This window comes from Scaptodrosophila lebanonensis, unplaced genomic scaffold (assembly GCF_003285725.1).
Source record: "Scaptodrosophila lebanonensis strain 11010-0011.00,11010-0021.00 unplaced genomic scaffold, SlebRS2 tig00000061-arrow-pilon, whole genome shotgun sequence".
NCBI classification, from domain to species: domain Eukaryota; kingdom Metazoa; phylum Arthropoda; class Insecta; order Diptera; family Drosophilidae; genus Scaptodrosophila; species Scaptodrosophila lebanonensis.
The window spans coordinates 8,828,259-8,840,727 of record NW_022060554.1 but is presented as its reverse complement, the minus strand read 5'-3'; positions in this window follow the sequence as shown (position 1 = coordinate 8,840,727).

Below are 12,469 nucleotides of genomic sequence, written 5' to 3'. Positions count from 1 at the left end.
TTTACGAACTCAGCATAGTGTTGGGATTGAGGCCTTCGAGTGAATTCGCAGAATGCGTTAGCTTTAGGATGAAACGTTAACTTGGCTAATAACAGAATTCTGCTCGATCATGGAGCTTGAAAATGTAATTCAGCTGATCATAAAACTCTAACGGATACATTTTAAAACTGTTATACTAAAAGTATGCTTCACTTTGCAGAACCGACATAGATCGTTGCATACTTTCAGGCGGGCGATGTATTTGCTCAAATTTTTTCAATCGTTCGACAATTGTGATTTGAAGACCATCGTTGTATTCTAGTTTACCTTCCGATTGGAACGTCCAATGAGAAAAATGTATTGGATTGTAACACCCATTTCAGTAGAGTTTGCAACTAGGAGTTCACAGTTGAGAGAAAAACTTCGCCAGACTAAGAAACGATGGCTCTGAAAACTGGACATTCTAGCAAAGCAGTTTAATTTTTGTTATTTTCCTTCTCTTCTACAATGGTTGGTCATTTAACTAATAATACTTATAAACAAATAATATCCTCAAAAACAATTACCTCGATAATAGCAACTTTATGTAAGAATTAACTTAATTCTTCAATTTAATTTCCTTTGTCTTGGTAATTTGTGATTCTTTCCTCCTTATTAATTTATATTCTTATGTTTACACAAACAGCCCATTTTTTGCTTACAACGTTTTTGCTTATGCATTAAAGAAATTATCTTTCATTATCAACATTTTTCGTAACACAGAGATGACGATTGTGGAATATCAACTAAAGTTATTTGTAATGAATACAACTCAACAATTACACAAATCAAAAAGAAAGAAGTGAAATTTAAAATTTTTTCAAAAATATGGAAAACGCATCTGCCAATAACAGATATGTTTTATATTAAAAATAAAGTGTATAACGTCATAAAAAGGCTTTCATTTAATATTTTCCAATCTATAATTTCATATTGCTAGGTGAAACAACTTTTATAATTGCAACTACACTGGTTTCCTTTGGTTGCGATTACCAACATCGTACTAAATATGTAATACTTGGGAAATGTAGCTTAAGATTAATGTCAGGCGACATAAGCAAAAATGTACAATACGTTATAATTGTAACTTTCTAGCTGACAAAAAATCATATCTAATAACGTCCTCGACACGGATTCACTTGCCTTTGACAGAGCCAAATAGATACTGTAATAGACAACCAATTAAACAATTTTTAAAATAAAATAAAAATCATTTTAATTTACCCAAAAGAAAGATTATAAACACTTGCCGGGGATCATAACATTTGAACATTTATCAACAGTTCGTTTCCTTCATTTAAACAGGAAAACCTTTAACTGAAATACTGAATAATTTTCAAATAAAAATATTCTGTTCGAAGTTACTAAGCGATTTAGTTAAACTGGTAATTATAATAACTCTAATAGGGCTGCGAAAAAAACGCACCATCTGTAAAATACACTGCCATGCACTTGAATAGATCATATTTTTGGATTGTATTTTTTTTTTTTATTTTGGGCAGCCGGCTGCCTCCATATGATTTGCTGTTCTATTAAAATGCAGCAGCAGGGAACTGCAACATTTACAGTTAGCTTTTAATGATTAACCTTTATGGATTATCGCGTTTTGATTTAAATATTCTTAAATCACACACTCTTTGCCATATATATGTACTTATATACGAGCCCTAACCACTATTAATTGTTAAGAAGAATGAAGAATTTAGTTATAGCTATTAAAACTTTTTTTAAATTATACTCAGTTTTAGTAAATTAGTAAATATTCTTTCCGTCAATAATACTTATTTAAATAGATTTTTTGTATTATTTTCATGTGCAACGTTTGCATGTTTTGATATTAAATTAAATGTAATTAACTGGCATTTTTTAAAAGTACAGATATTATTGTGCAATCATAACCCAAAAATAAATATAATTCCTTGAAAGTTGCACTATCAAAAAAAAAAAAAACAAAAAAAAAAACAGCATAACAAGATATATATTTATTAGATACAAGTAAGTAATACGAAAACTGGTATAGAAAAGGGGTGCTAATACAAGTATATATGGAAAGAGGAATAACTAATTTTAAATTGTTGGCAGAGTACATAGATATATGTATGTATAAATATGGACGTCATCCGGACTGACCATAACAATACTCCACTGGGCTATTTATTACGTTATTAAATGCTTGTGAGAACTATTGCCCACTGCTACCTGAAGGCGTCTAACTATCGGAGACAGTTCTCCCAGACAGCCCTCGCCTGCCTCACACAGATAACACAGATACAAGTATCGGAGAGCGGGTCCATAAATCATGCCAAACCGTTTTGGGCACCGAAAGCCAAAATAAAATGCGATCACTTAAAGTCATTCGGGTATTTATGCGAGTATATGTCAAAACATGGTCCGTTAAGCCGCTGCCAACCCCCTAGACAAGCCAAGCCAAGACAAGACAAGGCAAGGCAAGACAAGACAAGGCAAGGCAAGACAAGGTACCACCACCAGGGGTCAATCGTATTCGTCCTACGAGTATAACTCAATTAAAGGCGTCTGCGCGCTCACGCAACGCGTCTCAGCGGGGCGTCGGCGCATTAGGCACTTTTGTGAGTTCTCGTCTACTGATTTAGGAATACGAGTGAGAGGTTGGTTGGTGAATGGAGAATGGAGGACGACTGCCTCCTTGCAAGCAGACAATGTCTCTGCGGAGGTAAGGGTCATTGCGGTTTCTGGCTAGCGGGAGGACTGGCGGGAAGAGGGAAAGGAGGACAGGACGCGGCGGCAGACGGCACGAATGTCATTAGAAAAAGTAACACAGGCGACTCTGGCCTGACACTGAATGAAAAACTCAGCCAGTTTGGCCAGAACTTGTGTTGGCCAACGTGAGGAGTACTTTGTTCTTCGTGCGAGCGGCACAGCCAGCGAGCTCTGTGTGGCCCGCATGCGCAATTGAATCCAACATTGTGGCAAACACCGGCCACGCGGCCGACCTCCATGAGGCAAGCGCATAAAACATGATTTTTGTGTAACGAGAACAATGTTCTCGCAATCTGCGACCGCCTTGGAGTCCCATCGCTGGCGACCGCACAGGAGGCCCAAACGGCTCCCGGTCTGTCTTGGCCATGTGGCCGATACTGGCAGCCTGGTAAAGACACGATCGGGCCATGCCTTTATGCTTTTATGCCAGATCGTGCAAAACTACAGCGACAGACTGACAGGTGGCGCCGGCGCCGTCGCCGTCGCCGATTTGAATATGGGAACAAGAACCGTGGACTATACTTGTACACTGATCCAAACGAGAACATTCCCTCCCATTGTTCTCTCCGGCTATTCGACTATTCGAGATGTCGCGCTTAAGCATTATGATATACGCACATAAAGCTGTCAAAAGCCGAGGCTGCTTATTGCATATCATCCTTTTTTTTTTTTGGGCACTTTTTTTTTTTGATAAAACTTTAATTTTACTGTTATTATTTACAACTGAAATTAAACTTATAGAAATATGCAAATACAGCTTAAACTAGGAGTTTAGTCTTATTTAATTATTTATTTCATTTAATTATTAATCATTTATTCTTATATTAAATAAATCTATTGGGAAGATCAGCAGGGTGTGATCTCTTCAGCCTCCTTCTTACTACTCTTCTTCATTCAGCTTCAGAAACTAAGTAAAATATTATGCTCAGGTATTTGTTTGTCCACTTCTTATAATCTTTGCTTCAATTATTTTTCTAGGCTATTTTAGGCTAAGGGACTGATACTTTCTTCGCCCTTTGGTTCCTTCTTTGCATAAAAAATAAATAAAAGAATGAGAAGACAATAATAATAATAAATTAGAATATCAACAGAGGAATACAAGTAGAACTAGTGTATTTTTCTGTTGATTAGCATTTGTAATAAATCTGTGGCTTAATTGTTTTCATTTAAGACTTACACATTGTCAATACTTTATTTACATCCCTATTTGGGCGCAACAACTATGCCGAACCTTTCAGAATTTGTCAAACTAAGGCGATGTCCTTTTTATCACGCATCCAAGGCCATCTAAGCAATGGTGTTAAGCTTTTAACAACTAACAACATAATTTTGTGGCAACTTACAAGACTGTATTGTTTTTAGTATTTTTAATTAACAATCTATTAACCAATGTATTTAATGTTTATGTCTATGATGATGTCCAATCGTACAAGTATATGTAAGGGCGGAGTAAAAAAGATTAAAAACTGGGCAATATCGAGTTGTCAAAAGATTTCCAACTTTGTAGCTATTTATTAGAAGCCTCCTGACATTAGAAAATTGCAGAAACTCACTTTTGAAAGAACTCTAAATTGTTAATGTTTTACCATGAAATGATTACGAGACTACAAATATTATTTTAACGGTTGCTTTGCCATTATATTTGATCCAACAATTAATACAAATCAGCCAAGTTCTATAACTTTTAAAGAGCATTCATTATAGAGAGTTGAAATAACCAATCGCAGCTGGAATAAATTATCAATTAATATCACAATTAATACCACAATAATTCATATTTTTGACTAGCTTATCATTATATTCCAAGAGACTTTTTTGCAAATAGTAGCAAATAATATAAATAAATAATTAATTAAGTGCGTTTGTGTTTGTATTTATTTTTGAAAAGTAACTTCAAATAACTTTCGAAACTGAATATTGAATTTTTACGATCTAGAAGTAGGTTTGAATATCATTTATGAAATGACATTCACAGACATTCAAATACTACTTATATAAGACATACGAATTTATTTTTATAGCCTGTACCCAAAGGGTGAAAGGCTATACTAGTTTTGTGCGCATGTATGTAACACACAGAAGGAGGCGTGGCAGACCCCACAAAGTATATATATTCTTGATCAGGATGAGAAGCCGAGTCGATATAGCCTTGTCCGTCCGTCCGTCTGTCCGTCTGTTTGTCCGTCTGTCTGTCCGTCTGTCCGTATGAACGCAAGGATCTCAGAAAGTATAAGAGCTAGAATAACCAAACTTGGTTTCCATATTCTCCTAAGACCGAGAAAGTACGAGTTTGAGTTTTTTTTCGATGCACCCCCCCATTCCCCCGCAATTCGTGTTTTTTCTTATAACTTCCGTAATTCTCGGAATTTTGAAATCAATTTTGGTAGGTACATCCAGTTAGTACCAATGTGTCTGTATGCCAAATTTCATCATGATAGGTCAATTCTGAAGAAAGTTATAGACATAAGTAAAATCGCTGCTAATGCGCTGCCTGCAGCTCTGTCGGCAGCGCTGCCCGCAGCTGTTGTTGTTGTTGCTGCTTTGGTTCAACTTTGTGCTGCATACATACACGCATATAAATACGTATAGTTACGTGATGTAAATGTATGCTGTTAAAACTGAACATAAACATGTATTCTAATTTAATTTAATTAATTAATTCATTAATTTATTTAATAATTTAATTTTTTTTTTAAATTTTTTTTTTTTAATTTTTCTTTTTTGGGGAGAGTACAGGCTATTTTATTGTCGGGCTTGCTCGACTGTAGCGTTCTATCTTGTTTTATTTATTATTTTTCGAATATATGATGGCAAATCGAAATACTTGTTATATTTGTTCAAGTATAAGCTTAGAAAATGGGAAAAGGCTGCAAAGGAAAGAAAAATGGAAAACAGAGAGATTCTAGTACGGATCGAATGGAAAAAGAATTGGAGAAAAGGAAGTTTAATGAGCAGTTCAATATAAATTTCAATTGAAATAACTCATTTTATTATTTTATTTTAAAAAACAGTGTTGAGTTAGAATTCAAATATGTCTGTAAATATTCAATTGCTGTTTTAGCTTGTCAGGAGTAGATTTAAGGACGGCTCGTACACTCTCTCCTGGCAGATTATCCTAGCTATTATTGTCGGACATCACTTAACAGGAGGATTCATTATTCTTGTCTTGTCGCCTGACGGTACACGTATAGTAGATGAGTTGACATTCTGTTTTCCCAATCTTATTATCACGACTGGCATCGCAATGGACATTAATGTCGAGATTGTCCTTTTTGGTTGGCCTATATATTTTATTGGTTGATGAATGAAGAAGGTCCATTTGAAGTGATCCTTCGGGGCACTGTGCTGGCGCCACTCAGCGTCAACAGGATACCTTATCGCCGTCTCTCCATTCGCTGACGCGACATTACATTTGTGAATGACACGCTTGTCTCACAATAGCGCCGTTGGTCGCTGTTGGTCGCCGATCCGGTCCGGTCCGGTGCCAGTCCATGCTGTCGCCAGCGCAGGGACATCTTCCGATATTGTTTTAATTGCACGGCCGAGCACACGCAGCGCGGCAGGTAAGTGCAGAAAGAGTCGTGTATCTGTTACGCATTGTAATGAGCAGAATGTAGTACAAGTATCTTTAAGATAAACTCGATATTTTAGAATGAACGGACACTGCTGTCCTGTCTACCTGCCATCAGCCACTCACTCAGCCAGTCAGTTGATCTGTCCTTGCTCTCGATAACAGTTTAGTGCTCAATTTTGATTCTACGCCCTTTGTGGTTTCGCTCTTTACGACTGTTTATACCTTTTATGATTGCGTCCCTTGTCTGGACGAGCCCAAGTCCTCGACTTTGTCCTCTGCGGCCCAAAGGGCTTTGACTGTAGCGCTTTATGGCTGTAATTTAATATGCTAGTCGACCGTTCTCGCAGTCGTTTTACTTAATCATGTCAAGCGGCCGACTTAGTTGGGTCTCAGACAATCCAAATCAGCAGTACGGGTATTGGCGCTTTCGCCAATTCACACTCGGCCCTCGTTCGCCGCCAAGGGGGTGCTCGAGTGTGTCCTACCTGGTCGATTGCCGAAGGTCCATTGGAGGCGCGCCGACATGACTATTCCTTGTTGTTGCCCATCCGGCCGTTTAGATTGCTCGAGTGAGTGCGTGCGTGCGGCCATTAAAGCCACCTCCAACTCGATATTCCGCCCGAGACTCGGACCGAGACTTCTCGACTGCGATTGCCGATTCCTATTCGGCGCGCATTTAAATATTTTATCATCGCTGCAATGGGATGACGATGACACTAAAAGAGGATTTTATATCTTTTCGGTTCGCTGCGTTTTTATCACTCGAATGAACAAAAACATTTGTTACCAATCAGAGTTCTTAATTTTACGGCCTGTGTTTGACGCAAAAATAAAAAAGAGAAACACAACGAAAACGAAAACGAAAAGGAAAACAACAACGATGACAAAAAAGAAAAACAAAAAAGCCGCGAGGACTGGACCACTGGACCACTGGACAACTGGGCCCAGTCGTTTGTCGGCTTTGTCGCGGAAATTAGCCGCGTGTTCCTATAAAGCTTGTATTCAAAGCCGGTATCTTAATTGGTTTTGATGTAGCGATGGCTGTTCATAAATGTCAGGCCATGTATTACTATCTATCTGTACCACATACATACATACATACATACATACATACATATGTGGACAAGTATGTACTAGAAATAAGCACAGCTGATACATACATACATACATATGTAAATATAGATGCACTAGCATGCGGGAATAAAAAACCTATTAGGCTGACAGACAGACAGACAGACAGACAGACAGACAGGCATCTTTATCAACGTGAAGCGGCATCGATCAAATAGTCAAATGTTGACTCGAATGACAGTGTCTCTTCACTGAACGAGACATAATTCAATTCAATTCCAAATCGCTTGTTATGCGCTCCCAAGGAGTACAACCACCACAACCCGACGGACCTCGAACAGAACTAGCACAGGTGTGTGCCTGGAAAACAAAGCTTTGTCATAATATTGATAATTATATGTATATTTCATCAGAGAAGACGGAACGAATGGAGAAGTGAAGGGGAAGTTATGCATCTGTCTAGGAGTAGAGGACAGTTTAAGGCCAGAATAGTTCATAATAAGAAGGCGGAAGGTTTCTAAAATCAAGAGAGCTCGAACTTTCAGTAATGACCACAATAAAGACGAAATTCGAAACATAATGTATGGAAGAGTGCAAAGCATCTATGATTAATGAATCCAAGAGTAAACCTCTTGGTGCCTCAGTAGAGCTGCGAATATTAAAGTTCATTTTGGGATTAAGTACCTCGACAATCTTAGGGTTCATTGCGATGTACATAAGCATTTTATTGTAGAATATAAGAAAAAGTCATGGTTATGTTATCACTATCTGAAAAGGTTAAGGAGACGATTTCGAAATCAGATACAGAATGTGCAGAAAGCCAATGAAGAAGATGTTTAGCAGCATCTGGAATAGCATCTGGAATATCACGCTTGTGTGTGATACAAAAAGGATAAAAAAAAAAGCGATCAAAATCTTATACAAGTATTATTTGCTCAGTAATAAAAAACTGTAATCGGTAAGCTTATGTGACGAGTAAGTGGCTTCTCATTCGATTTTAAAACTTTATTTTACAATTTTTTACAAGCTCATCTTTCAATTTATTCAGATTTCTTAAAAACATTATGACTTACCAAGTGAAGTAAGGATATATTAATGTTAAGAGTACAGGCAGCTTAGCCTTTTCTACTTAATTAAACAAAACGGAGAAACAAAAATGGTTAACAACAATCGACCGTATAGCTAAATAAATAATAACAATAAGTTTTATTCGTGTGTTCGCATTGCTTTCTGGCTCCCAAACGCCAGATAATCGCATCATAACCTGAAAATGTTGAAAACCCCCATCTAGCACTTTACAATGAAATGGAACTGCGAGTATAATGTAATGGATTAGATTTAAAACTGCACTCGCATTTATCATCTCATGTGAAGCACTTAAAGCCAACAGCATATTACTTAAATGCCAAAAGGAAATGCTTCTGAAGACATCTGGGGGAGTCAGGTGGAGACCCCCAGTGGATGCGCCAAATGGGCTCACGTCACAACAGTCCCATAAATGTAATCCGTACTCCATCATGCCAAATGGCCGACCGTGGCTAAATAACGTGAGTGCCCTCGGAGGCCGACGACTGACCAGGCCGGTGAAATTGCGACAAATGACAAATTGAAGATTATAAATTTCCATCGGTGGAACGCAGAGACAACTGTTCTCCAAGCCAAATGTCATGCCTGGCCGTCCAAATGAATGCAGAGCATTTGCCTTTGCCTTTGTCTTTGTCTTTGAAATTATGTTAACTAGCCGAAGAAGCGGCCGTAAACGGACACTTTGCGAACGAAATTTATGCAGTCCTCTCGGCCGAACCCAATAATATATGCGTGTGTCTCGGAGCACATCGTCAAATGCTTGTCCGACTAGTAGTTGAGGTCCACATTCTCGGGCAGTCGCGAGCCCGAGGCGGAAGAAATGTAGAAAACCTCTGGCCGTTGCTGCCTCGGATGCCAATAAAGCGGGCCCGCAAATTAAACACAAAACGAAATAAAAGTCAGCATATTGGGAAAATTTCACGGTCATTTGGCTGCCGGCCAACTGGTCTGCTCAGGTCTGCTCTGCTCTGCCAGTGGTCAGGCACCAATTTACAAAGCGAGACCATTGCCCATCGGGGTGGGTGTCTGTTTGTTTGTTTGTTTGTTTTCCCGTCCGTCTGTCTCACTGAATGTGGGTGAGTCGCTCTCACACCCCGGGCAGGTAAATTGAAAAATGGACATTTGTAGTAACATGTCCATTGGCTCATTTGGCAGAGACTGCAGAACATAGCGGTAGCGCCTTCTCCATAGCTTTTGTGTTTCTGGATCAGCTGCTTGGCATAGATAAGCGGTTATCGGGTCTCTGGCAAACAGCAGGGTTGACAATGCTGCGTTACCAGTACACTCAGAAAAAAAACCAGCTTGTTCCACATCCAAGTGCGAACGGCGTCAATAGTGCGTACACTAAAATGAATAAATATTTTCTTATTAAATGTAATATTCTACTGTTTTAATACTTAAATCAAATATAAGCATATAAATATAAAATCAATTAGTGATTTTAATATGATTAATATTCAGAACAAGTGTACAACTTCGGTTTTAAAGTGTGTCATATTCAATTTAATGTTCAATTTAAAGTTCAATGTAATGTTCAATTTAATGTTCAATTTAATGTTCAATTTAATGTTCAAACATATTCGAATGGTGATTTTAATATGAATAATATTCACAAAGTGTAAAACTTCATTATTAAACAGTGTCATATGCAATTTAATATTCAAACATATTGAATTAGTGATTTTATAATGAATAATATTCATAATTGGTGATTTTAATATGATTAATATTCAGAACAATGTGTAAAACTTCGGTTTTAAAGTGTGCCATATGCAATTTAATGTTGAACCATATAAAATATTAAGAAGCACACACTTTAGAAAACAAATAGTTGAATTTACTAGTGTATTTCATAGTGCATTTTAATATTTTTCCCAACTTTTATTTGAAGGTTTTGGTAGTAGTTTTAGATATTCTAAAAATATATTACATATTCATATTTTTAATAATTAATTTGAATATTTTTATTGACTAGAATTCCCAAGTCGATCTGCAGCTGCCGTGTTACAAAGTGTAAGCCCTTGACATTCTTATACATACATAGTCGTTAAGTATGTGTGAAGTAAGTGTATTCAATTTTTTAATATCAGTATTGATTTAAGCTTTAAAATGCAGAAAACGTCAATATTTATAAAAACTATAAAATAAAGAAAAACATACAATAATTATAATACTGTTGTTAGAAGAGTAGACAAAAAAGAGGAAAGAATATTTTATAATTTTAAAAAATAAATCTTTGGCCTGAATCAAACCCACGTCCACATCATCCCTTGTGATTTAATATCGTCAAACTTTTATTTTTTTAAATTTAATATATTAATAGTATTAATATCGAAATTGAAGGGCACTATATATATATATTACTTATCTATTGGTTAAAATAGTTGGATCTACGTGAAAATACTTTAAATCACTTGTTTTTTTTTTTTTAGTGTATGGTCCGAAAATCGTATTATTATCACAACATCTAAATAGTTTCGATTCCAGACAAAGGTTTCTTCATTAAATTAAATGCATTTATTAATAATACTAGTACTTTGAATTACTTGGCTCAAATGGGGAACATTTGGAAATTCTAGTGAATGGTTTTCTCTTCTATTCATCTGAGTTTGATTATTAAGTTATCTTGTTTATTTTACTTTACTCGGTCTACACTTTGTCCTTCCAATTTTTCTGAGTGTAATCGCAGTGGTTGTGGCAGTCGAAGCTGAATTTGATGTCTAGGGGTGGTTTGGCCTTGTTCGACATGCAGATGTGACGAACGCGGATTTGTCTCGTGTAGCTTTTTTTGTAGCTGTCTTTTTGTGTCTCTGACAACTTGATTTTTTGCGCGTGCAGACGAAAAAATCCTTTTCGTCCTGGCCTTGCCCATTACCCAAATCTGAGCTCAGACGATAGCGAGTGCATTTGACACTTTGTACTTGATGGATTATGCTTAATTATTGATTAAACGGGCTTGTACTTGTCAGCCCAATGCAGCATCCATTATTTGAATATTTCGCGCGAGTGTTGAAATTAGATTTAAATTTTTAGGTTTCTTGTTTTTTTTTTTGTGTTTTGTTGCTTTGAGTTTATAATTTGGCATGAGCTGGGCGCGCACACTTGATTGATGGCCAGCTAGGATTGAGGTGGCAAGGTGGGGAGGGGGAAGGAGGAAGAAAGTCAATGCAACATCGATTCAACGATTTGTATGCCGCTGCCTCTGATCTCCTCCAGACCGCGCCACCACGCGTGGTCACGCACCCAGCGTCCGCGGCGGCGATTAAAACGATAACGCTCTCACTCTTCAAGAGATGCCGCGTCGTTAATTCTTTCTTTTTTCCTGTCTTTTCTGTTGTTGTTGTTGTTGTGGTTGCTGCTGCTGCTGCTGTCGTTGTCGTTGTCGCTCCATCTGAGCCGCTGATTACTTCTCTCTGATGAAATGCCGCGTCCACTTGCCGCTGCCAGTGCGGCCAGCTGCCGCTTGGCCTCTGAGCGCAACGCGCGTCCATTTTTCAAATAGGCTCCGATTTGAAACTTTGATTTATCGACTCTGGGACGACGGCAACGGCAAGGCCGCCATTTTGAGCGGGTTGCCAGCCACAGAGTCCTGCGAGGAGCAGCGCCTACCACAGCAAAGGCGCAAGCTTTTAGCGCAGAGCTTTGCAGCGGCAGCCGAAAGCTTCGCGTGTCGGTTCAAAGTGCAAACCACCGCTAGTGTCTGCTGAAAGCTGTGATTGTGGCTCTTTACAAGTAGTTGCATTTAGGCTGGGGAAGCAGGCTGGGAAATTCTTGCAGCGAAATTTCCCTGCTTTAATTTCCCTGCACCAACACATGCACTCCTACTACACTGCTCACACTCATGCATGCCCTTTGAAAATGGCTGCGAGTTTATCTGAGGCCCTCGCTGCTGAGTGGAAGCAGCGCAGCTATAGTAACGCATCAGCCGCACCGCTCTCACTAATGGGCGTGCGGGTTTCTTGTTTGTTTTTCCCCTGGACC